Source organism: Leptonychotes weddellii, chromosome 8 (genome assembly GCF_054177405.1).
Source record: "Leptonychotes weddellii isolate Sample4059 chromosome 8, ASM5417740v2, whole genome shotgun sequence".
Taxonomy (NCBI): Eukaryota; Metazoa; Chordata; class Mammalia; order Carnivora; family Phocidae; genus Leptonychotes; species Leptonychotes weddellii.
In genome coordinates this window covers 32,863,449-32,889,587 of record NC_138376.1, presented here as the reverse complement: position 1 = coordinate 32,889,587, position 26,139 = coordinate 32,863,449, and the positions used below count along the sequence as shown (strand labels likewise).

The 26,139-nt window shown below is 53.5% G+C and overlaps 1 protein-coding gene and 1 long non-coding RNA gene across 2 annotated transcripts in view; both read right to left on the bottom strand.

Annotated features, from left to right (window-relative positions):
- The window catches only part of LOC102740852 (uncharacterized), a 42,433-nt gene extending 19,005 nt beyond the window's left edge, over window positions 1-23,428 (bottom strand). The window contains exon 1 of the long non-coding RNA XR_014147400.1: window positions 23,173-23,428. This is a non-coding gene — a long non-coding RNA (uncharacterized LOC102740852). The remainder of the gene's footprint in view (window positions 1-23,172) is intronic.
- POLH (DNA polymerase eta) overlaps window positions 1-26,139 on the bottom strand; it is a 277,794-nt gene that overhangs the window by 37,055 nt on the left and 214,600 nt on the right. The window lies entirely within an intron of this gene.

Here is a 26,139-nt window from a genome sequence, read left to right as displayed (position 1 = left end):
GGACCCGGGAGATTTGGAAGGCGGAACTGATGGGACCTTGTCCATGACGGCTGTCTGGTGATGGAGCTCAGGAGTCGCGGCTGGGCTGATTTCATGGGTGAGCAAGGAAATCAGAGAAGGAGTGGGTCTGGCTTGGGCGAGGGGTGGAGGGAGGGGTCCAGGACAGAGGGGAGGCTGGAGATAGGATCTGCAGGTGAAGGTGGTAGCAGGGACCAAAGAGATGGATGAGATCCCGGGCCCTCTCTCTCCAGAGTAGGTAGAGGAAGAAGTCAAGGAAATCACAAAGCACAGGGTGTCCTGGGAGCTGAAGGAAGGACGTCTAGCTAGTGTAGAAAGGAGTCAGTGGTCTATAGGGCAAACATCCCACCATCATACCCTGGGACAAACATCCCACTATGCCTTGGAACAGACCAGCTCATGGGGAAAGGTTCCATTTCTATGCACTGCAGAATTTCCAAGACCCTTTCTGGGGGAGTGGGACAAACATTTCTTGAATTATTATCTTCTTTAACCCTCATGGTCACTGCCTTGGAGAGATGAAGTAACTTGCCCACGCACTGCTGATAGTGTGAGGCCAGGGTCCGAGCCGGGCAGGCTCTTAAATCCGAAACCTGCTGCCCCCTCACGATGCCGACTCTCCTCTGTAGCAACCAGCCACGTGGCGATACCCACCTCAGCTGCTCTCTTTCCATACGGGGATCTTGCGCTCTTCCTTCCCAGGGCGGCCCCCTTCCTGCCACGAAGCTGGGGCTCTGGGCTGTCTGATCTGGGTGGCCTCTCCCCCGCTGGTATTAATCCTGCCAGGTGGGGTGACCCTGCAGACACCCACTCCGGCTCCACGGGAAGCCTTTCCCAGGTCTGAAGACTGCTTCCCCCAGCTGCACTTGTCTTCATCCTCATCTCGAGCTAGGGTTCCAGGGTCCCTCTCCAACCCTGGCTCCCAGCTCTCTGAAAAGCTGAAACACCAGACAAAGCCTCATGGGAACTGAGAAGCAGGCTCTGCTTCAGAGACATTTCATATATGGAAAGTGAGACCAGTGATGACCCATTGTGGCTTCCCATCCTCCCCCCTCCCTTTCCAAAGTTGCCCGGTACAGCCCAGGGCCTGGTGGCATGATGAAGCCTGGGGTCCCTCCCAGCCCTGAGATTCTGTGGTTCTGGGGACCCCTCTGCAAGGCCCCAACCCTCCCCAGGGCGCGAGACCTCTCTTGAGATAGTTGCTGCGCCATCCTCCTTCCTAGCCCAGCAGACATCACGCCCGCCCCCCACTCCCGGTCCCTGCGTAGGAAGCAGTGTGGCCGGCCCCCCCAGGCCAGTGCACCCCGCCACACACAGACACCCCCTGCATCTCACAGCTGCAGCCCTAATCCCAGACTTGTTTAAAACTGAATTCTGAGCCTGTGGTGCGGTAGCTGAGAGGCCGAGGCGGAAAAGGATTTACGGGCCGCATTCAATCACGCGCTTATTGTTAAGTAAGCAGGGCGAGAGGTACTCAGGAGCTCCGTGTCCCTCCCCCTCCTCCCCAGTGCCCACCCTCTCATTCACAAAGACCACCTCTGGGGCCCTGTCGGCTTCTTCCAGAGGCCCACGCCGGTCTGCCTGGCCCCACTCCCCTTGCAGCGGTGTGCAGACGTTGTGTTATCCCCATTGTACAGATGCGGAGACCTGAGGTCTCAGAGGGAGGAGGCCATCTGCCTTCGGTTGTACTGCAAGGAGGCAGAAATGGAATGGACAGCCTCCTCAGCCTGGTGACCCTGAGCCCCTGATTCTGCAAGCCCATGTAAGCGCTCCGGGCCCTTTTCTGGGAAGAGCTCCTTAGCCTTAGGTAGAAAGGGCATAGAACCCATAGCAGGCCCAGACCCCAGCTCTCCCTGTAGGATCTCAGACCTCTCAAGCACTGAGAGGCCTGGCTTGCAGGTTCGGGGGAGGAACCCCAGTACCCACCCCATTCGCCACCCCCCCGCCTGAGTGCTGGGGGACAGTGTGACATTCTATCCTGGGAACCCATCCCTCAGCCCTTGCCCTGCCCTCCAGTGACTGCCTGCCAGTGCTCCTAGCCAGAGCCCCCCACCTGCCCCCACATCCGCATCCATGTTCCTGCTGGTTTCACTGTTTGTTCTCACACCCTGCTCTCCCTGCTCACATTCCTGGCCACTTCCCTCCCAACCCACTGTTTCCAGGCATCCCCCAGTGGCCACCCCCGCCTCCCCAGTGCCCCTGGACAGGACAGGCCATGCAATCTCCGGAGGAGTGCTGAGAGACTCCCGCCAGTCCACCTGCCCCAGGAAACAAGCTGCTGAGAAGCTGCTCTGTGCAGGGGGCGTGACCAGGGTGCCCAGGCAGCCGGCAGGCTCCCCGTGTTGCTGTTGGCGGGACCCGCTGCCTCACGCTGCCCCTGAAAAGAATTCTGAGGCATCTCTGGCTCTGTGTAGCTGGCCTTTTTACAGCTTAAGGCTGAAGGAAGGACAGGGCCAGGGAAGCATGGCCCCTTGGCCTGGGCAGCCCATCCGCCCACCAAGAATGTGCTGTGGTCTACCCTGAACCCCACAGCTCTGTCCAAGTTTCCACAAGGGACCCCAGTTCCATCTGAATGGCACTGCAGGCATTTAAGTGTGTTTCATAGTTTTATGAGATGCCCGTAATATACCAGGTTGCGTAGATTTGGTGGGAGCCAGGGGCAGGTTATTCAACCATTTTATAGGATAGGAGACCAAAGCCCAAGAAGCAGATCTGAGGCCCAGGCTGGAGGAGAGGCACAGCAGGGGCAGGGACCCAGGAGTCCCCATCCCTATCTGGGATGCTCACCCTCATCCAGGCTGGACAGAGAGGGAAGGCTGCCCAGGTTCTGCAGAGTCCTGGCAGACCCCACCAACCTTATGGGGGCAACGTTCTGTCCAGCTAGAGAGTCCTGCCACAGCTGTCCCCACCCTAAACCCTGCCACCTTCACCAAACGGAGTGAAGCTGCAGAGCAGAGAGGGGAGCAAATGTCCCGAGGGGGGCTTTTGAGCCAGCTCTCCTAGGACATCCCGGGGCTTGTCGATCTCTGCATTTGTCTCTCTGGAGTCAGCTCCTCAAGAGCAGTGAGAAAGGACTTCAGTGGCTGGGTGAAGTGGGTGTTCCTGGGAAAAGCTGTGTTCTGGGCTGAGGAAGCCAGAGAAAGAGGGAGGGAGTGCCTGTGGGTCTCATCTCCTCTGGGTGGGGGATGGATGACGTGAGAGGCTGCAGAGGAGAGCTATTGACCCCCCACCCCCACCCCCGTGTTGCTCACAGCATCCCTCCTGTTCAAGCTAGGATGTGGCTGGGGATGGTGGGGGAGTTGATAAGGTTGGGCCAAGAGTTCAGATGTTTCCAAAAGAGGTGGTCGATCCTGAGGGAGTAGCCAGAAGGGAGGGAGGGGTAAGAAGTGAACAGAACAGAGCCTGGTAGGAAATTAAGAGGGGACCACGTCTGTGAGGGGCACTGCACGGGCGTTTTATAGATCTAATTTTTAATGGCAGGCTTAAAGGAAAGTAGGAACATTGCCATTGTAGAGATGTGAATACTGAGGCTCAGAGAGGTTAAAGTGACTTTAAATCAGGGTTGTTTGTTCAAAAACAAATGGCCCTCTAATCTGGAACTCAGACCCAGACTCTGTGATCCCAAGTCTCAAACTCTTTCCTCCCCACCAGACTGTAAGCACCTCGAGAACTGTGCTCATTTAGTCCTTCATCATATTGAGTACTGAGCTCAGCGCTTCATAATATAATAATAGGTGTTCAGTAAATACTGTTGCCCTAATGACTTGTCAGGGTTCCAGTTTCCTTGTTTGTAAAACCAAGCTAATGATTCCTTAGGGGGACATGCCTGAAGGTGATATTTAAACCAGGACTCTTGGAGGCCCCCCTTAGCACCCCAGTCTTTGATCTGGGCGTCCCAGGCAGTCATCCTGGTGCCATCTGGGCTCAAGAAGCCCTTGATGTCCCCATTTCTATCTTTTTTATTTTTAGTAATCTCTACACCCTATGTGTGACTCGAACTCAGGGCCCCGAGATCAAGCGTCTACTGCTCTACCAAATGCGCCAGCCAGGCGCCTCGTCCCCATCTAGGTCTATGGGAAGACAAGGACACCCAGATTCCTCCCAGCACCAGAGTCCATGACCCTAATCTCTGGCTGGGGACCACACTCTCCACCTTCCACCCCAGGACTCCTCCAGGTAACTCAGGAGATTTAACGAAAAGTTCCCCGAAAGCACATGGAATGTAATCCATGTTACGCTTTGGGAGGAAGTCCTACAAATAAATGACAGAGAACATGGAGTATGTGATTCAGAGAAGTGGCTTGAAAGAGCCAAGGCTCAGCCCTGCTCCTCCTTAGTCACATGATCATGGGCAAACCTCTCCCTTCTCAGTCCGCTTCCACATCAGTGAAATGGGGATAACTCTACCTACTCTGCTAGCCCTACAGGACTCCTGTGAGCCTCAGATGCATGAAGGATGTGAAAGACACATTTGTGGGGCGCCTGGGTGGCTCAGGTCATGATCCCAGGGTCCTGGGATCCGGCTCCCTGCTCAGCGGAGAGTCTGCTTCTCCCTCTCCGTCTGCCCCTTCCTCCCCCGCCCCGCACTCATGCTCTCTCTCTCAAATAGATAAATAAAATCTTTGGGGGAAAAAAAGATAGCTTTTTTTCCCCCAAAGAGGTGTGCAGAGGTTATTTGCAGTTATCGCATTTTCATTTTGTAATTTCCCTTTCTTATTGTAATGCCCAAAAGGCTCGGGAGACATTTCTCTGATTAATAAGTTCATGGGAAGCCCATACTCACTCCTGCTTAGAAAGGTTTTTCATGGATTTGGGTGACTGTAGGAAGTTGAAGGGCTTAAAACAATGTCTCATGGTTCATAAAATGCTGGTTCAGAGAACGGAGGAGGCAAAGAGCACTGTGCGTGGCTATTACTGTGTCCTGTGCTAGATGGTAACATAAGGTGGTAACATAGGGGTGGGACTCCTTTTATGCTCCCTGGGTCAGCAAATAAAAGTTCCTGAAATGAAGGTGTTGAATTTGACTCTGATACCAGGTTCACTGTGGGGCAGAAAGGGCCACAGAGACTCACACCTTTAAGAATTTTGAAGCATTTCAGGAAACAATTCCGATAGCTCTAGGCAGAGAGTGTTCCTGAGGAAGGGGGAGGGGCAACACTGAAATGGGGGTCGGTCACCATACCGCCCCCCCCACCTTCTCCCACTCCCTTCTTCCCCTCCCCTTCCCTAGTCCTGCTCCCTGTCCCCACCACCCTCTGGTGTAGCCAGAACCTGGTCTTGTGTTGGGGACAGTGGTGGAAGCCGTGGGAAAAACAATCAAACCTTGGTCAGCCGGCTAATTAGCTGTTCCTCTGTGACCATGGCCTCTCTGTCCTCTCCCTGTTGCCACCCCGCCACCCCCGCCCGGGCAAGGGTTTCCGAACACCCGGGCGACATCACCTCATTAATGTTAATGGCAAATCCGGACATGAGCCCGGATGGTCATAAATTGCCCTGTGGGAGAAAGGGTCAGAGAGTTTGTATCTGTGTGTGCTGCGTGTAGGAGCCTGTGACACAAACAGGGGGTGCACGGGCAAGTGTGTACCACTCTCCCGTTGCACAGGAGGATGCGCGCATCGCGCAAGAGAGGAAGCGGACGTGTGGGAACTGAGTGTGTAGACCGTATACATATGAGTGTGCCTATGTGCGCGCTGGAAAATACGTCTGCAGCGATTTGTGCCTTTGTAATAAATATGCAACCGTGTACATCACAGTAGGTACTGCATGACATTCCCGCGCCTACATGCACATACGCACGTGGGTAGGTGCACGGGATGCGCGCAGACGTACTGTGAGTGGGCTGTGGCCACGTTTGCGCATCTCGATGGGATATGAAGGATTTGAAATAGCACCTGGTACAGACCATGCAATCAATAAATGCTGGTTATTTTTATCATTAATAATTAAGATCTATTTACACAGGTAAACATGTGCGTGCCAGGGGGCCTGCTCCAGGTAAGCGTGTGGGTGTGTGGATGTCTGTATCCAGGCAGGTGCTGTGAATGTATCTGTGAACCTAAGGGTCAGTGTACACACACGTAATATCTGAGTCTGTGTGGGTGTGTGTCCTTCCGTCCTTCCATACATGTTTACTGGCACACTGGTGTGGAGAACTGTTGGGCGGCCCCACAGGGCTGCCCAGGCTGCCCTGGCTCCAGTATCCACGCCCCCACGCCCTGCTAACAGGTGGGGGGAGACACAATGCCCAGATGCATGCTGTCTGCTCGCACCACTGACCACCCCGAGGGACAGGCCGGAAACCTGGAGCCTCCCCTCCTCCTCCCTCTCCCTACAAATCCCACCAACCTCCAAATTCTGTCAACTCCCACCCTAAATCTCTCAATTTGTCCAGTCCCCTCTCTGTCCGCTCTCACGACTGCAAGAGCCTCTTGTCCTCCTAATCCACTCTCCACACAGCAGCGAAAGTGATCTTTTAGAAATGCAAATCTTATCACCTCACTCACTCGCCTGCCTAAAACCCCTTAATAGCTTTGCATTGCCCTCCGGATAAGGTCCACAATCCCCTCCGCGCCCACCCCAGCCCCATCTCCCACCCTCTCCGGCCGGCCTGGCTCCTAGTGCACAGCTCCCCGGCCCTCTCAGGGCCCCCACACCCTCGATTCCCTCTGCCTGGAAGGCTCTTCTCCTCCTGTCCTTCCCGCCTTCTCCCCCCACCCCACCCCCCGGGTCTCGGCTCGGGAGGGGGGGGCGGGAACTTCTACTTCCAGATTCCCACAGTTTTGTCCTTTCCCATCACCCCTGTAATTCTTTCCAGTGTCTTCAACACACGGGCACCTCAGCTGTTGTGCAGCCTTGTCATCCCTGTCTCCCCTGAGCGCTGGGAGCTCCCAACGTCGTGTCCCGGCCGCCGAACATCCCGGTGCTGCACGCAGGCCCACGTCCTGTGTGGCCCCGGGCACGGCTGGGCTCCCGCTCTCTAGAAGCACACAGACACAGACAGAGAGGAGGCTGCTAGCTTAGTAAGTGCCCTGAGAGACATTAGGAGGGGCAGAGGGGCTTCCCGGGTGTACAGAGCAGGGCCTCAAGAAGTGAAGGGGCAGCCAGGAAAGGGAATTCCAGAGTGGGAACAGCAGGAGCAAAGAGCTGTGCGTGTGCTGCTTACACTGTCACATGGGAGGTAGAAGGAGGCGAACCTGGGAAGGCCAGTGGGGACCAGATGGTGGAACCTCAAACACCCTCTCATGTTTTAAATTAACCTGACACCCATTGGCCCAAGATTCCAAAGTCTCATCTGTACTGGGGACACTCCTGTCCCATGTGGCTGAGAGGTGTCTACCCTGAGGCCTGTTGGAACCAGCTCGAGGACCCCCAGGATGGCCATTGGGTCCATGGCCCCAAATTCCCACTTTATCAGCAGGAAGGAGAGGCCCAGAGAGAAGCAGCGATTTCCCCTCAAATCTAGAGCTCAGCCAAGTGTCTAAGTTCAGCCCAAATTGGGCCACCCAGCCTGCTCAGAGCCTGTGCCCCAGGGGTCAGGGGTCAGGGGTCAGGCAGCTCCTTCCCCAGGAAGGCTCCAGTCCCCTCTAAGTGGAGGGGACCAGCCCCTCTCACAGGCCCCAGGCAGGAACTTGGGCAAGGCAGCAGATTAGCTCTGTGAGGAGGCCCAGGCGGGGACTAAGGGAGTGGGGGCCTCCGTGAGAGGGCCAGGAGCTTTAATTCCCCCCTTTCAGTTGCTGTTGCTAATTCAGGTCCCAAGGGGCTTGCTGAGTTTGTCCTGGACCCAGCCACTTAATCTTATAATACCTCCCAGCAAAGCCCCTTTGTTCTCCCTCTTGCATAAGGTGGTAGGAACTGTGGCCGCCTCCTCCCCCTCGGCACGTCCTTCATCACTCCGCCTGGAACCTCTGCTGGTAGCTGTGGGGGCACCTCCAGTCCCTCCTGGGGGTCCCTAAGAACTTTCCATGGGGCGGATGTTTAAGACAGCCAGTTGCTAATAAAGATATACCTCTGGGTCTGTCTCCCCGCACCGCCTTTGGAAAGCCAGGCATTGCACCCCACTGACCCTCTGTGCAGGAGTGATCCCCAAACGGTGGCTTTTACTGGTCTTGGAAATCTTGGCTGACTCCGAGACACATCCAGCAAGGAGGAGCGCATCCTCTGATCTCCCAGGGGCGAACTGGCTGGGGTCCCCCCTCCTCCTTCCACATTCCTAGGGTTCAGACAAGCTCTGCAGACATGTGAGTTGTGTCCTTGTACAAGGCCCCATGTGTAGAAGGGCTGCATACTTGGTTTAATGCTCTGCTGTCACTATCTTGAGATTCTTAATAATGTTTGCACAAGTGGCGTTGCATTTTCATTTTGCGGTAGACCCCACAAATTATGCAGCTGGTCCTGCCTGGAGTTTTGGAGCAAGCCCCAGGAGGCAGCCAGCTGGGGAACCTGAGGAAGCCCAGCGTTGTGGTCTGAGCTCAGCCCTGGCTGGACGTATGAGCTGGCAAGTCCTTGTCCTGCCTCCGGGACTCCATTTCCCCAGGAGAAAATCAGCTCAACTAATAGTGACTTGGGATATTAGATTAGTGTAACTGGTTGGAATACTAAACATACGTCTGGAACCGCCCAAAAGGCCAAGTTCAACAGGGGTCTACACAAAATGGAGACTATTGAAAGGTCAGTGACAGAGAAGGGACAGAAAAGAAGGAGTCTGTTAATGTTTGCCCGTTTGAACTCTGGCAAGAGCCCGGTGCAAGAAGTGGCGGGGGGGGGCGGGGGGGGGCAGCAGAGCAAGACACCTCTCCTGAGCCTCTGCATCCCTTCCCCAGGAGCCTGGAAGGCCAGGAGGGAGAGGGGCTAGTCAAGTTGGCCATGGTATAGAGGGAGGGTGGGCGTGGCCCAGGTGCCCCTCACCCCTGTTGAAGGCACTCCTCTCTCTGGGCCAGATCCCCTGCAAGTGGGCCTATGCCCTGACACCATCCTTGCTTTTGCTAGGTGCAAGGGCCGGCTTGTGCTGGTGAGAACACCATGTGGTGCCCAGCAAAGCAGCCCCTCTCCACATCCCCAAGTTCTGGAAGGACCCAGAGTCTTCCCCAGGGCACGACCCCTCCTTCCACATGGCTATGGAGCTATGTCCAGCCTCCATTTCCCAAACCCTTCTTACTGAGCACTGTATTATCCATAAGCAGAGGCAGCAGCCCAGAGAAAGACTCCCTGCTCCTTGGGAGCTGCCGGCTGCCCTCACCCAGACCATTCAGGGCAGGGCCTGGCTTTGCGCCTGCTGATGCATGGCTCCCGTGGGTCCCTGAGGGGTTGGCTGGCTCCAGGACCAGCTCCAGAAGTGAGGGCTGGGGATCCTCACAGCATGGGGGTTTCCTGGAGCAGAGACATATTTCCTCTCTCCTCCACTTCCCCTTCAGGGGTTAGGACAGGATTCTAGAGGATTAGGGTGGATGGGGTCCCACTGGGTCTCAGGGCTCCCAGGGCTGAGGTTCAGATGCTACACATGGGCCTGCTCTATTCCAGCTTCTCTGGAAAAATAGGCCAGGCCAGGCCAGGCCACGAGCTCCGGTAAGGCAAAGGACTCTACCCATCTGGCTCACTAGTAAATCTCAGGTCCTAGCACAGGGTCCGGCATATCATAGGGCCCCTTCGTATTATTAACCAAGTGAATGAAGAAGGAATGAATGAATTCATTCTTCAATTTCATTGAATGAGAGAATGTATGGACTAATGAATGAAGCAGCACCTGGAAGCTCCCAAAACATCCAAGAAGCTCTTCCTCACTCTTACACAGGCCACCCACATGTGACCAGAGTTCTTCTCATGCCTGTGGTTTGCTCTTTGGAGTTGGAGCCGATATGGAATAAATGAGAAGGGGCGGTATGCCCCCTGACCGGAGTCTGGGGAAAAGCCGCGTCATCTTTCCAAGGACTTAGGTCCCAGCAACTCAAATGGCCAGCACGCCAGAATGGAAGGCACCCTGGATCATCACCACCAAACTCCTGAGGTTCAGCTAAAATGACTACGGCCCAGAGAGGGTGAGGAACTTACCCCAGGTCACACAGTGAGTTGGTGGGGGAATTAGGACTAGAACCTAGAACCCCTGACTCCCTGCCCAGAGCTCTTTCCATTGCACCAGAGACCCAGCCATGCCAGCCCCTGATACCGTGAGACTAGGTTCAGCCTTGGTCAGGCAGACCTGGCCTGGGACCTGAGCCCTGACTGTCCCAAACAGTGTAAGCCTGGCCACCTGCTGGCCAGAATGATTGGAATTGCCAGGGAGGTGGTAGGTTCCCAGTTTGTTTGGAATCAGATGGCCTTGCACAACTGTGAGGCCTGCCGGAAGCTGGGCAGACCCCTCTCTTCCCCACCCCTGCTCTGGAGCCAGAGGGCTGGTGGGCCACAGGGCACACAGGGCTGAGGTACAAGATCAGGAGGAGAAACCCAGGGCCTGACTGTTTATGGTGGGGATAGCTCTCCAGGCTCTGTTATCAGACCTCCCGCGAGGAAGAACGTCACAGACAGCAGCTCACGCAGCCATGGAGACAGCAGCCAGGGGGCTCTGGTCCCCCCACTTACAGTCTTGGAATGAGCTCCAGCCCCCCTCCCCGACAGCTTCTCATTTAGGCTCTCTCACTTGCTCACTGCCACTTGGCCTTCAGTATTTGATTGCTCCCATTCTATAGATGAGGCCGCTGAGGCTCAGGTAGTTTCCATACCTTGGCAGAACTCACATAGCGAGGGATCTAAATCCAGGCTCCTCTGTCTTGGAAGACTTCTCCCTCCCCCAGATTTTGCAGTTCAGTGGCTCATGACACTGTCCAGTTCTTACGGCAACCTACCTTCCCAGAGCTGTTAAGAACCCAGAGCCACGGGGCGCCTGGGTGGCTCAGTCAGTTAAGCATCTGCCTTTGGCTCAGGTCATGATCTCAGGGTCCTGGGATCTAGTGTCCGGGCTCCCTGCTTAGCAGGGAATCTGCTTCTCCCTCTTCCTCTGCCCCTCCCCCCCAGCTCATGTGTACTCCCTCTATCTCAAATAAATAAATAAAACCTTAAAAAAAAAAAAAAAAGAACCCACAGCCATGGAAAAGATACATCAGGTCCTATTAAGGGACAGTGTCAAGTTGGCAGACCTGACCAGGTCACTCTCTTCAAGTTGAAACCTTCCATGTTCTCCACTACCCCGCTACCCCGGGGGGGAGGCCCTGGCTCCCCACACTCTCCTAGGACCTTGCCCCTACAGGCTTCTCCAGCCTCAGCCCCACACTCTCTCCACTTTGACCTCACAGTGCAGACCCTAGAAGGTGACTTCTAAAACATCCCTGGCCATGCTGTTTCCAGACTCCAGGTTCTCTCTGCCTGGACACCCCCAGTCCACTCTTCCCTTCTCCTAATTTGAGACTCAGATAAAGTGTTATCTCCCTCATGAAGACTTCCTTATCTTCCATGGGCCCTCCATGCCCCCTTAATCCCCTGGCATACTTATACCACACTAGAGAGAAGTGATCTGCTTCTGAGCCTGGTCATCCGTCTACACCGTGACCATGGGTCTACCTCTAGAGCTCAGTGCCTCGCCCCAGATGGGGAATCTCAGGGCTGTTCAGTGAAGCCTTGTTGAATGAATGAATGAATGAATGAATGAAAGGGAGCAATGCCCTGGGGAGGTGCGACTCTGAAGGAAGGGAGTATCCAGAGGGCTGGGAAAGCCACGGCCGGCTGCAAGAACCAGAGGGATCCCATACCACTCTGGAAACGCTGGCCTAAACCCAACAAAGGTGAAATTTAACTAAGATAAATGAAAAATCTCCCTGGCGGGATTCAAGGAGCCTGTGACCAGATGGCCTGCAGCCCAGCCCAGAGGAATGGAAGGTCACCTCCTGTCCTCCCAGCAGGAGGGTCCAGATTCCCAGGACCAGACAGGGAGGGTGTAGCCTCCAGGAGCTCCTGGGACTCTGTCCAGCCCTCTCTCCCCCTCTGAGCAGCACAATACCTTAAGCTCCTGCCCCACAGGCAGGCCCGGAAGTCCATTCATTCTCCGAGGGAAGAGTGGAAACCTTAAATAAAGAAAGTTTATGTAACCTTGCAGAAGCATGCCACATGGCAGTGAGCCACAGGGGGGATGGGGGGGAAGCACTGTCATACTGTACAGCCTCCCTGCCTTCAGCAAGGTGCTCAAGATCACTGAGCACTTCAACACCAGGATTCTTGATCCAGGGGCAGGCTGGAGAGAGAGGAATGTGCTGTCTGCAAAAGCATGATCGATATTTTAATTTACCATTTGGAAAAGGAAAGCATACACCCTGTGGTTTCCGTAGACCCACTGCAGGCAGGGTTCTTGGCTGGCGGCGCTCTGCGGGGGAGAGGGGGGCAAGGCACAGGGCCTCGGCTTCAGCGAAGCTGCTCTGGGCTGCTTGAGCAGTGTTTGTCGGGACGATTGTTCATAAACAATTGGTGAGTTATTAATAATAACAGCTGTGCTGCATTGTCCCCTCCCTTAGCACTGGAGGCAGGCAGAATTTTCCTATGCGTTCTTTTCCTTTGCCTCATTTAATGCATTAATTATGCTTTGCTTTACACGTCTCTGCTCAAAACTCATCTCTGTGTGTCTAATTCTCCTACTTTGCCAAGCACATGAAAATGCTTTGGGATAGTTAAACAGCTAAGTTTTAGACAACTCTTGCAGTAAGGCAGGTATAATTTTAACTTAGTGTGGTCAGAAACAAGGGAGAGACTCACTGTTAGTTACTTCCTTGCAGGGCTTTCTCGGGGCTTCTCTGAAAATGGTCATATACACCTTTTTATCCGGGAAGTCCTTGACACCAACCCACCGAACTCACCAGGCAGAATTACGGGTGTTTTCCACAATCCTTTTTTAAACCGATGAGCCTTTTGAGGATAGGTCCCACAAGTAGGGTCTTAAAACTGCTACCGCGGTGGCTTATTGGAAATGCAGATTCCTGGGCGGCCCCCAGCACCTTTGTGCTCCCAAGTCTCTGGGGTGGAGCCTGGGAATCGGCCTTTCCCACAAGTTTCCTGGATGATTCTTCTGCGCTCTCAAGTTTGAGAACCTCTGGACTCAAGCACGGTAGGTATTCAGGAAATGTTTGCAGAGTGAGCTGTTGGTAAATGAGTTTCGAGAGTCCAGTGCAAATAGAAGTGCCATCTGGGGAGTTGATCAGGGAGGGCTCTTCCCGTCCATGGCATTAGGCAATGTTGCCTCCAAGGCATTCGCGGGACCTTCCTTGCCTGGGTGCCATGCTCCATCCCCAGGGGGCTTAGGCTGGTGTTGCTGGTGACTTTTCAAGTTGAAGCTTTCTCTGTGAGGGATGAGGCTCCCCACCCTGTCCCTAGTAACTCCCAGAGGTGAGTTCCCAGAGTGGATGGCTAAGGAATCGGCCAACTCTCTCTCCACCAAACTGCAAACTGTATTCTCTGCCTTCTATGACCAGATGGGCCAGGATCACCTTCTGTGGCCAAGTCATAGGTTCAGTGTCAGTGCAAAACTCACACTTACCCCTGGGTGCCCATTAACCCCTAATTCTGGGTATAGACTACTCTATTCCTAGGTCTAGGCTGGTCCTTTTTTTAATTCATTAATTAAGTAAGCTCTGTGCCTGATGTGGGGATTGAACTCACGGCCCTGAGATGAGGAGTGGCACACTCTACTGACTGAGCAGCCAGGCGCCCCCTGGACTGACTCCTAATCCTAAGTATAAACTGAACCTTAATCCTACATATAGCCTGGGTCCTGGGTGCAGATTGAGTCCTAATCCTAAAAACAGATTGACTTTCTACTTCTGGATATACACTTATCCCTGGTCCTGGGTATAGACTGACCCCTAATCCTAGGTATAAACTGATCCCTAATCCTGGATACAGTCTGACCCTTGATCCTACCTAGCCAGACTGATCCCTCTAACCCAGAAAACAGGCTGACTTGCAACCCTGGTCAGAGCCTGATCCTCAACTCTGATCTCAGTTCCCCTAATTCTATCCACAGCGTGGTCCAACTCTGCATAGATTATCCATAACCCTGACCACAGACTGACCTCTTGGGGCTGGTCTAGGAGTGTGTGAAGGGAATTGGAAAGGGATGTCCTGCCAGTAGAGGCAAGAGAGCCATATCTTAAAAAAAGGGATGGGGTCTGGCCAGCCAGTGTTTTGACACGTTGTGTCTTCCCTACCGGAGCCGAAGCCTTAGTGGGAACTGGGGGCGCTAGAACCTTGAGAATAGACCAGACACCTATTCTCCACCCTCCACTATTCCTGCCCGTCTGCCCCTGACCTGGGGCCCTATCCAGCCCCCACCCCATCCACTGGCTCACTGGGGCAGGGTCAAACATGAAAGGGAAGATGACTGGCCCCGATACAGGCCCCAGGAATGTGCAGGTATTATTAGTGGGCAGACAATGGCACGCTATGGCCTGTGCACTCCCAAGCCCTCCCCAGGATGGACCCCAGACCACGAGCAGCAGAAGAAAGCCCAGAGGATGGTACCAGCAGGGCCAAGTGGACTATCCAGATGGGTAATGGAGGCCTGGCTTCTCCCCCCAACACACAGGAAAGAGCCTCAGGTGTCTTGTGAACAGGAGTCGGGGCAAAGGCTGTTGATAGGCTGGTGTCCAGTCCACAAGACTCAGCTGGTCCCTAGAGGCTCCCCACTCTGCAGGCAGGTTTGAAGGCAGTTGAGTCTTGGGCCTGGAGGAATGAGGATGGAGACCACTTGTAGGCCCAGCTTCGGGAGCCACCCCATCCTGGCCATGAGAGGCATTTGGGTGAGGGGTGGCACAGCCCACCCTTTGGGCGGCTTCCATTTGATGGGGGCATCAGAGTCCCGGTCTTTAAAGAATTCCCAGCCTGAAGGGAACGCACAAACCCTGACCTCAGGGGGCTCCCAGTCTAAAGGAAGACACAGAGGCCCTGCTTCAAGACAAAAACCACCCCCTCCCCTCCCTATAGTGAAGATATGGGTCCACGGCGCTGCTGGCCAAGTCAGGGGCAAGCCTGACGGGAGTTCGAGGCACAGATGGGTCTATCCCGGTGGCCTCCTTGGAGATGATACCCAGGGAGGAAGACTAGCTCACCCCTCACATATATACCCACTCCCTGGCCCTGGAATGCTAGGGCCCAAACCATTTCCCTCTCTGCTGCCCAGTACCCAGTGGCCGGAAGACTGGGCTCGCTTTCCCCTAGGGAGTTGAGGAGGGGTGGGGGGCAGGAACAAGCCTCCCAGGCATTCCTCCCGCATTCCTGGGGCCATGCCCTCCTTCCTCCCTGCCTCAGCCTGGCCATAAACTATTTCAGGCTTGCAAAATCTGGTCTGTTGCTCTCTTGTTCACAGCCCCCAGTGAGGCCGGGGCCTGGGCCCTGGCCAGGAAACCCGCAGCACCCCCAGAGCCCAGAGGGTTCTGGTCAACTGGGACAGAGGAAACTGGGTGACCTCTTGGGCCACCAACCATAGAGGGCTTGGGGAGCAGAGGCAGGTGGGGCCCGGCCCACTCCTTGCGGCAGAGACCCAGAGCCCCACTCCCCAGAGACGGTGCCCAGGGAAAACGGAGAAGTGTTTAGGAGGACAGGCCATTGTGTGTTTGGGGGTCCAGCAGTGGGCAAAGGGCATTCAGACAGATCATCTCAGACAAAGCTCACCTCCCCCCACCCCCAGGGTCGTGTCTTCATCACCATTTTACAGATGAGAAAACTGAGCCTCCAACCAAAGCTCTTCTTTAGGCTTGAGCAATGTCTCCCCATCTGACCATATGCATTGCAGGGGCTGGAACTTGGACTTCTTTCTCTCTGCCCTCACCCCCACTCTCCAGCCCACCCAAACGTCAACAAACATCAGGGTCCGTCCCCCCGCCACCCCCTGCCCCCAACAGCCTGCCCCAGACACCCAGGGCCCAGGCTTCCACAGCATCACATTCACGCTCTCCCCTCAAGGCCTCCCTCCCTGCTCCCACTCCCACCCTCCATGGGTTTCTACCTTTCTCTCCCCCTCCCTCTGGTCACAAGCCACCTGTGTCCACACCTTTGGTCTCCTCTGTGCTTGCTAGGCTCCCCTGCCTCTACCCTGAGATATGACCCAGTTCTGGGTTCTCAGGAAAGTCTCCCGGCACCTCACCCTAGCTCCTCCCTCCCCCAAGGGTGACCTTCCAGAGTTCACCAGGCAAGCTGATCCCTCCCACCTTCAGGTGGTGGTGGGGGGGCGGGTCTGGAACAGGGGCCAGCTCTGACCCCTCTCCATATTATCAGGTTCCAGAATAGAGAGAGGTGGCCAAGGAAGGAATGAAGGAATGAATCCCACTATTCCTTATTGAGCAACTGTGCGTTCTAGATGCTTACAATATGGCAATGGATAAAATGGGGAAAAAATTCTTGCCCCCATGGAGCTTCATTCTGGTGGGGGGCAAAAGGTAAACCACAAAATATGTAATGTCAGGTGCTGCTATGAAGCAAAATGAAGCTAGAGGTCCTGTGGGAGGCTGGGCGGGGTACGCGTGAAGGATGCTCCCCAAATGCGTGCTTTTGTGCATAGTCAGTCAAACAATGAATATGGAAGAGGCTGGACCAGGTTCTGACCCCACACCGCCACTGACTGTATAATCTTGAGCAAGTCAGGCCTCCTGTCTGGACCTCAGTTTCCTTATCTGTAAAGTAAGACAGTTGGACTGAAAGGCCATCGAGGTCTGACCTCAGCTTTGACCTGCGAGGACTCCAATGCATTAGGCCTCTGTGAATGCAATGGGGGAGATTATAGGCAGTTTAGAAGAAGTTCTGAGGGAGACCCTTCTGTGCCCTAGCAATTCTCCAGGAGCCAGTGTTTCTGGTGACATCACAAAACCTACATGTCGGGGAGTGAATTGGCATCCTAGGTCCGCAAGCTCCCAGATGGAATGTGATGCAAATGTTAATAAACAGCACCAATAACCAGACTCTACCTATTCAGGCTTCTTCCCAGAACGAGGGGAGAGGCAGGGTCACTTTGGGGTACAAGGAAGGTGGAATTTGCTGGAGGCCTAGGGACTAGCCTTACCTCCTTTCCCCTCTCCTGGGGTCCTCAAAGCCCGCTTTCCAACCCTTCATCAGACATCCCCCACTGGACTGCTCTCCAAATGCCCACGGGGACCCCGGCAGGATCAATGCCCAAGTCCTGACTTCTGAGGACCGAGGCTGGGGGACAAGCTCACCTAAGCCCCGAAGATGAACTGCCCAACCTTGAGACCAGCCCTGCGCTGCCCCACCAGCTCCTAGGGCAGCAGCCGGCCGGGTTTGTAGCAGCCTGGGGGGTCCCAAAGCACCTCCCTCACCAGGCACCCCCCTGCCACCATGCCAGGCCAATCCTAGAGGCTCCAACCTCTAATGCCTCCCAAGATCAGTAAACATGTGGCTTCCCCTCGCTGGGCCTGCCTGGCCAGGATTTGTGAATCTCAATGTTCTCTCTCTCTCTCACACACACACACACTCTCTCTCTCTCTCTCATCTGGAGTCTTATACATGCTCTCTCATGCACAGCAGCACCCACAAACACACGCTGAAGTACACGGAAAGCTCCCACCTAGGACTAATGATTCAGGGAGGGAAGAAAACTAACATTCATATGGAGTTTTACTTATGCCCATCTCATTGACTCCTGTCCCCCACCCTAGAAGCGATACTTGGGCACTCCTATTTCACAGAAGAGAAAACAGAGGCGCCCAGTGACACCCACCCTCAAGTGAATGGCAGACCCAGGAGTCCGCCTGGTTCTGTCGGACTCCCGCCCCGTGGGCCCACCACTCCACACTCCCACATCCACGTGCAAATGAGGTGCTGTTGCAAACACAATTCAGAGCCAGGAGTCTGGAGACTGAGGTGCCGAGCCAGGTTCTGCTGCTGCCTGTCCAGGAGACCCTGGGCACAATTCTTCCCTTCCCAAGGCCTCAGTGTTCTCATCTGGGAAATGGGAATCATAACGCCTCTCTTTTCTTCGCATGGGAATGAACCAGATGGTCCTGCTGATTTCCACGTCCAGCGTTCTCTGACTCCAAGCTCGAGCCTCTGGCCACCCAAGGTGGCACAGCTACACCACAAAGCTGGTCAGGGCCTCCCCTTTGGGGTGGGGGTGGGGGGTCAGAGGAGGCCATGCCAGGCAGGGCCCTTTCTTCCCCTGGCCCCTGAGCACAGCCCCCACTCGTGCTGACTTACAGCTTTGCCTCCTGCTGACATCAGCACCCATCCATTTGTGGTGGGAAAAGAGGCCTCCTCGGGAAACAGGTTTGCTAAATCTCAGCCAGGAAGGACCTCCCAGCTGCGCTGTTGGAGGAGGTTTGTAAATACCCCGGGCAGACACCTCTGGAGAGGGAGTGGGTAATCCGAAAGCAATGCCTCCTCCAGGCGACCCTCCCCTCGCCCCGGCCATCCCAAACCATGATCAAATTTCCATCCCCAGCTTTGGACCTTCCAGCTGGTTCCCTGAGCTCTTCAGCCTATCATCCCAGTAGGCATCCTTCCTCAAGCATCCCATCTCCTGTGCCACCATCCCCCACCACGGCTGTCACCATCTTCTGTTATCACCAACCATCAAAACCCCGCGTCCCCACTCCTCCCCCACTTTCACCCTCACCCCTGCCACCTGCGGCGCTCATCCGCCCCAACCCAAAGGTCACTATCTAATCCATAATTGGTCTCACTCCCTGCCTAAATTCTTTACTGAGTGATAAACTGTGGCTGGGAAGAAATTTGTAACGCAAATCTGGGAGCCCACCATAGTCCCAGGAGGCAACAGCATCCTGTATGCTGCTCGACTGGTGCCCCTTCCAGCGGAGCCTACTCATATGACCGTGTGCAAACACTCAGAGGAGGTAGACACTTCCCTCACTTACCACCCATCTGTCCCCCGGGGTGAGCTGTGGGGGCCCAGCTGACGCAGCGCCAGCTCTAATCCCCCTGAGCGAGCACTAAGCGGCATACCTGGTTGTTTAAACACACAGATCCCAGGTGCTGAAGAACAATTAAAAGTGATCGCCGTGGATCAGCTTTCCCGATCGATCTTACCTGTCTTAAGCTCAGATAAGCCAAGAGAGGAATCTCTTTCCAAATCTGTCATTTCTGACAGCAGAGATGCTGGATTACTCCTGGTAGAGCCAGCTGGGGCCGAGGGCGTTCACACCCCAAGGAACAGAAGAGCTTGCCTTAGCCTTCATTCAGCCTGATGTGTCAGCAATTTGGCTAGAAAGTATTCAGGAGAATCTCACTTAACATTCAGTATTTAAAAATAAAAAAGGGGGGTGGGGGGCAACACCACCTCACATTGGGGTTTCGACTCTGAGGTGGAGTCAAGAAAAGACTCGTGTTGGAATCCTGAATCTGCCATTTAACGTGATGCCTCAGTTTCCTCATCTGTGAAATGGGAATGAGAATATCTACCTCATAGGACTGGCTTGAGGGTTGAGTGTGTTAAAGAACTCTTGTGGACCTTTTTTTAGGCCCAGCTTGACCGCAGAATTGAGCTGAACAATCATTCTAGCACACTGCCAGGAAAACTGCACTTACTATCTTGTCTGACCCATGTAATTTTGAGTTCTTCTTACAGGGGTTACTTCCAAAATCAAAACTAAGTTTATTACTGACACTGCAGTTAGAAGGATAGTGAGTTCTGATTATCTCTTTTATGAAACCACTTACTAATTTTTATACTCAGACACTCCAGCTTTGATCTGTTTTTGTCTTTATGATACACTGGCCACAAGGCATTGTCTCTGCCCCTTCCTGTGGAAGACTGGCCATGCCCTGTGGCCAGAGGCAAGTCCAGTGGGAACTTCCTACCATTACACTCACGGTCACCAAAATCCAAATGTTTCTCGGGACTTGTGCAGAGAAAGAAACAGATGCCTCTCCCCTGCCCTCCCCCAGCCCCCAGCAGGCAGGAGGAAGGTTCAAGCTGAGCCCCTGGAGGAGAAACCCAAAGCTTTAGAGCAGGAATTTTCTTTATCTTTCTTTTTTTTTTTTAAGATTTGTTTATTTATTTTAGAGAGAGTGTGTGTGAGAGTAGGGGAGAGGCAGAAGGAGAGGGAGAGAATCCTTAAGCAGACTGCCCACCAAGCATGGACCCCGATACAGGGCTCGATCTCACAACCCTGAGATCATGACCTGAGTGGAAATCAAGAGTCAGACACTCAACCGACTGAGCTACTCAGGTGCTAGAGCCGAAATTTTCAAAGACTGGTGCCTGGCCCAGCAGTATGAGCATCACCTGGGAACTTGCTAGACATGCAAAAAATTAATTCTCAGGCTCTACCCTCATCTGCGGAATCGAGAACTCATTCCTGTACCTGAGCGTGCATCACTCAAGTATGAGAACCACTGCATTCGAGAACTTCAGGCACAACACGCATGGACAGTGCAGCTGTTAAGGCACATTCAGATCCGGGGCCCTCATTTTAGGGGGGGCCAAAGAGGGAGGGAGGGGGGCATCACTGGCCCAGGCCTGGGAGCCCACACACTCAGCACTCCGAGAAGCATGCAGAGAGAGCAGCCTGGGGTCTGCAGAGAAGTTAGGCATTGTGGGAATTATGGGCCGAGACGGAGGTGGGAGGGGAGCAGCGTGCCTGGTTGCTGCTTGGGCCTCTCACCAGCTCGGGGTCCCAGCAACCACTCCCAGTGGCCTGGGCCTCTGTTGGCAGGAGCCTCCTTGTTCCCTAGGCTCACTAGGACCTCGTTAGTGATCCTGGCATTCCCAGCTGTGGTTTGGCACCCAAATCTGGCGACCCTCAGACCTGGCCCGGGGCCATTCCCTAATAAGGAGCTCACCAGAGGGCTTGAGTTCTTCGGGGTGCTCAGGCCTAGACCGTATAAGGCTCCCCGACCCACTGCCCTGTCCACTGTTCTCCCTTCCTGTGCGCCCGATGACGTGCTGGGCCTGGAACTACAGCAAAAGCACACAAAAGCCATGATTCCTGCCCTCAAAGAGCCCGCCCGGCACTGAAGGCCACTGTTTCCCAAGTCCTAAACCGTGTGCCAGGATGCTAAGCTCTTTGTGAACTTTGTAGGACTTAATGAGACAGTCAGCCATGAAAGAGATACCAGTCTGGGGCAGTGAACTGTGGACACTAGAGGAGGGCGGCCGGCCAGGTATGCAGAGTTCAGAGAGATAGCTGAGCACAGGGCAGTCGGGAATTTTCTGAACAGGGAGGAGGCCCAGTGCTGGTTTGAACAGGACATGTGGGGGCAACAGGAATATTGCCTTCTCTGTCTCTAGCCCTCTTTGTCTCTGTCTCTCTCTGCCTTTTCCTCTTCCCGTAAGTAGACCACTCCATAAATGGGCCAGGTCTCCTTAGGACAGACTGTGATCCTGTCATTAAAACCCTATGGGGACAATGAACAGGAGGATGGATAGACAAATTGAGGTATGTCCACACACTAGAATCCTGCTCAGCAATAAGAAGGAGCTAGTGCGCATGCTACAGCATGGATGCCCTCGAAAGCGTTATGCTTCATGAAACAGGCCAGACAGAAAAGACCATATACTATATGATACCATTTATATGAAATTTCCGGAAAAGGTAAAACTCCACAGAGAGAAAACAGATAGATGAGCGGTCGCCTGAGGTTGGGAGTCAGAGTAGGGACTGACTACAAAAGGCACAGGGAACTCTGTCAGGTGATTACTGATGGTTGCACAACTATCCAAATCTACTGAAACCATTGAATATATTCTTGAAATGCATAAATGTGAGGATACATGAGTTTTACCTTCCTGAAGAAGCATGACAATTAAGAAGACAGTTGACAGATAGATGGATAAATGGTTAGACACATGGGGAAAAAAAAAAAAAAAGATCACCCCGAACGTCGACTACATGATTAGATCTTGCAATCATGCGGATATGGGTCCTCAGTGTACAATTGTTTCAGCTTTTCTGTTATGTCGGAAAGTTTTCACAATAAAATGTTGGGGCAAAGCAGGAAGGCGATCAAAAGATGTGTGGTGTGGAAAGGTCGTTTTGACCACCAGAACGGTAAATGGAAACCACTGACTGTGGTGGGGGTGAGGACGTGGAGGAGCTGTTTGGACTCTCATACACCACTACTGGAAAAGCACTTGCGAAAATGGCCCCATCTACCCTCTGGCACAGTAATTCCTCCCCTCGGTACCTAAGAAGCCCGTACAAGGTATAGATAAGAATGTTTACAGCAGCAGCATTATTCACCGTAGCCCTGAACTGGAAACAACACAATGATTGTCCTAGTATGGATTAAACATTGTGTATTCACACTATAGGATACTACAGAGCCATGAGAATAAATGAACGGACACACAACACGGTAAATTCCCAATGCTGAGCAAAGGGCACCAGACACAATCGAGTACATGCGATGTGATTCCATTTATATAATATTCCAAAGTCAGGCCATGCTAACTGTCAGGAATAGAAGACAGAAGAGTGCCTGCCTTTGATGGGGGTGACAGTCGGGGAGGGCCATTGAGCAAGAGTTATGGGAACCTGGCAGTGCTCTCTTTCTTGATCTGGATGATTAATTGCATGTAAAACTCATGAGACGCATGTTACAAAATCATCAAGCTGTGTACTCAGGATTTGTGCACCTTTCCGCATGTGTGTTGTAATTAGATTAATAGTAGTTTATTAAACAATTGGAGAAAAGGAAACCTATTTGACCTTCATTCAAGGGCATCCTCACCTTAAACCTGACCCCCCCACCCCCACCCCCACCCCCACCCCCCACCCCCGCCAGAGGCTTTTGGAGATGCAGCCAATTTGTTTCCATCACTCTGAGCAGCCTGGGACGGACTCCACACCAGATCTAGCGCAGGCAAAGTCCTTGGCATTTGTCAGATCTGCAAGGTCATCGGAGGGGAAGGAGGCATCGGAGGCTTTGATGCCTGACTGGGCCGGGGAGCCCACAAAAGTCCTAGAAAGTCTGGCACAGCAGCCTCAATCAGAGTGAATCATAAGGGAGCACTGCAGCCTGGGGCCTGTGCGAGATCCGGGCACGTGGAGGCTATGGGTGAGAACGTTTTCGAATCAGTAAGAGATACAGTGTGCTCTCCTGCCCCAAGCCGCCATCCTCAAACAATCCTTCGCCTGTATTAATCCTCTAAAAGGGCTTCGATAAAAATCTACTAAAATTAACTCAGTAGAAACTCTTTTGTAAAGGAATACTCACCCTTCAGATACATTTCGTGTTGGTGAGGTTTCGGTGTTCAGATGACAGGTTACTCAATGCGGGGTCTGCTTTTTTCTTTTTTCTTTTTTTAATAATGGGCTCCAATTTTCCAAGAAAAGAAGGGAGAGAGGTTGGTTGATAGGTGATCCACAGCAGGAAGTCTAAGTCCAGGTAGAAGAAGCAGGCCTCCCCACGATGACAGATGCACACTAGCGTCGTCTGTATGCCTTCATAGGTGGGATAAAAGGTTAACAACGTAATTAGAAATGGCGGGTCCCTGGCTCGGACACGAAATGGTGACAATAAGCACAATCTGAAGTATTATCAGACTTAACCAACAGTTGTGATGTGCTAACAGGCCCAGAAAAACCGGCCACCAACAATTGCAAACTCGTGGTGGAACGCCGTACATTTAATAAAAATGCGTAGAGTGAGTGCGTGTGCGTGGATCTCGGCAGAGCCAGCTTTAGACTTTTGCAAGCTGTAGACCATTCTAGCCCGCCGCGTGGGTTTGGCTGCTCCCAGCAAATACCCTCGTGGACTTGGGTGACTGCCCCCAAGAAGCTCTACGACAACAGTAAATTTGCGAAGTGCCGCATTCAAGCGAGCATGCTCATGTTGTCAAGGCTGGGGGGAAACAGGCTCCAACATGGCTTGTGGTGGTGAGGCGAGGACCCCCTCGGGCTGGGGGCTGGGGGACAACCTGGCAGTGTCTTTCCAAATTAAAAATGCACGTGGCCTCTGCCCCAGCGACTCCAGTCCCTGGCACCTTCCCTACAGAGACATTCCCACAAGTACCAAGTGAGGTGCAGACTAGGATATTCGTGGGTGGCATTGTTTATAGTAATAAAAGCCCGGGAACAGCTCCACTCTCTCTCAAAGGGGTCTGGCAAAACTATCTCGGGAGGGAGTGGCAGCCAGCGTTTATTGAGTGCTTACTGCACGCCGGGCAGTGACCTACGCCCCGCACAAGTGGCATCTCACTGAGTCTGCACAACACGCTCCGAGGTAGACACCGTTATTAACCCCGGGCCACCAATGAGGAAACTGAGTCACTAAGAGATTGACTCACTGGCTCGACACTGAACAACTGCTTTGTAGTGGAGCAAGCATCTCAACTCCCAAGTTTACGCTCTTCATGATACAGTATCTTCCCAGTGAAAATTTGAATCACCCGTTCAATGGAATACCCTGGAGCCACAAAAAAGACAAGACAGCTCTATGTGTACTCACATCACGTGGTTTCCAGATATATTAAGTGAAAGAGCCAAAACGCAGAGCAGTGTAGGGAAATGCCACCATTTACATGGGAGAAAAAAAGAGTTTATAAATATATTGTGGACTATCTTTAGAAAGATGTACAGGAAACTGATAACTTGGGGGCCTCCAAGAAAGGGAACTAAGTAGTGGTCAGAGGAAAAGATGGAAGAGAGGTTTACATTTCTTTTTTTTTTTTAAGATTTTATTTATTTATTTGAGAGAGAGAATGAGACAGAGAGAGAGAGCACGAGATGGGGGAGGGTCAGAGGGAGAAGCAGGCTCCCCGCCAAGCAGGGAGCCCGATGCGGGACTCGATCCCGAGACTCCAGGATCATGACCTGAGCCGAAGGCAGTCGCTTAACCGACTGAGCCACCCAGGCGCCCAGAGAGGTTTACATTTCTGTTCTGAATTTGTTTTTAGCTTTTTATTTTATTTTGAAGTAATTTCAAATTTATAGAAGAGTCGCAAAGAACTGCCTATACCCTTCACCTAGATTCACCAATTGTTACTGTACTTGAATTTTCTGTTTTACCATGTCCATATAGTACCTCTTAGAAATAAAAATTAACAAGACCAAGTAAACAAGCATTTTCTACCTCAGAAAGTTTAGAGAGTATAAGATGCTAGGTGTTCAGTCTCTCAGAAGGAAGCCAACTGCACAGCTTTCTCAGGAAGTCAACCTTGAAACACTCAACCTCTGAAACAGACGCTTCCTCACCCAGAAGAATGTGCCTGAGCCTAGGGTTGTAGAGAAGGGGCGTAAGGAAGCTTCCAGAAGTTCCAGAAGTTTAGAGCCGAGGCCAGAAGCAGCTGCGCCTTGTTCTGGGCATTGGGCAGGACAGGGCAGTGGCAGGGCAGGACCACAGCAGGTGGGGACAAAATGAAGGTATGCCAGGTGTCCAGGCCATGCCAGCGAGCCCTCCCAATCCTGCTTAGTCCCTTTTATCATCTGCTCAGGCCCTGGTGCTACTGAATTCAGCACCTGAGATGGACTGAGGTCCCTCACCCTGTGAGCCAGATACTGGGGGGAAAACCCAGATCTAAACACAGGGAGGGCAGAGGTGAGTTCCTGCCACCTTTAAAGGCCTTGCTTCCCCTGAGAACTTGCTACTTAATCCAGGAGCCTATCACTTGCCTCCTTCCCAGCCCAGCCACTGGGGCTCTGCTACCCTATAATCATCTGCCCTGACTTTTTCCAGAGCTTTTCAAGGGTCATGAGCCTGTTTCATGTGTGCGTCATTCTTTCCTGCCCTCACCCTCACCTGGGATTTTTGTAAAGCCATGGCTGTGTCTCCCGTTCAGACTGGGGTTCCCTGAGGGCATGTCTGTATCTCCCCCTCAGACTGGGATTCTTGAGACCAAGGCTGTTTCTCCCCCTCAGACTGGGGCTCCCTGAGGGCAGGGCTGCTACTTCCCCCTCAGGCTGGGGCTCCCTGAGGTCAGGGCTGTGACTCCCCCTCAGACTGGGGCTCCCCAAGGGCAGGGCTGCTACTTCCCCCTCAGGCTGGGGCTCCCTGAGGTCAGGGCTGCTACTTCCCCCTCAGGCTGGGGCTCCCTGAGGTCAGAGCTGTGACTCCCCCTCAGACCGGGGCTCCCCGAGGGCAGGGCTGTCTCCCCCCTCAGACTGGGGCTCCCTGGGGTCAGGGCTGTGTCCTCCTCAGACTGGGGCTCCCTGGGGTCAGGGCTGTGTCCTCCTCAGACTGGGG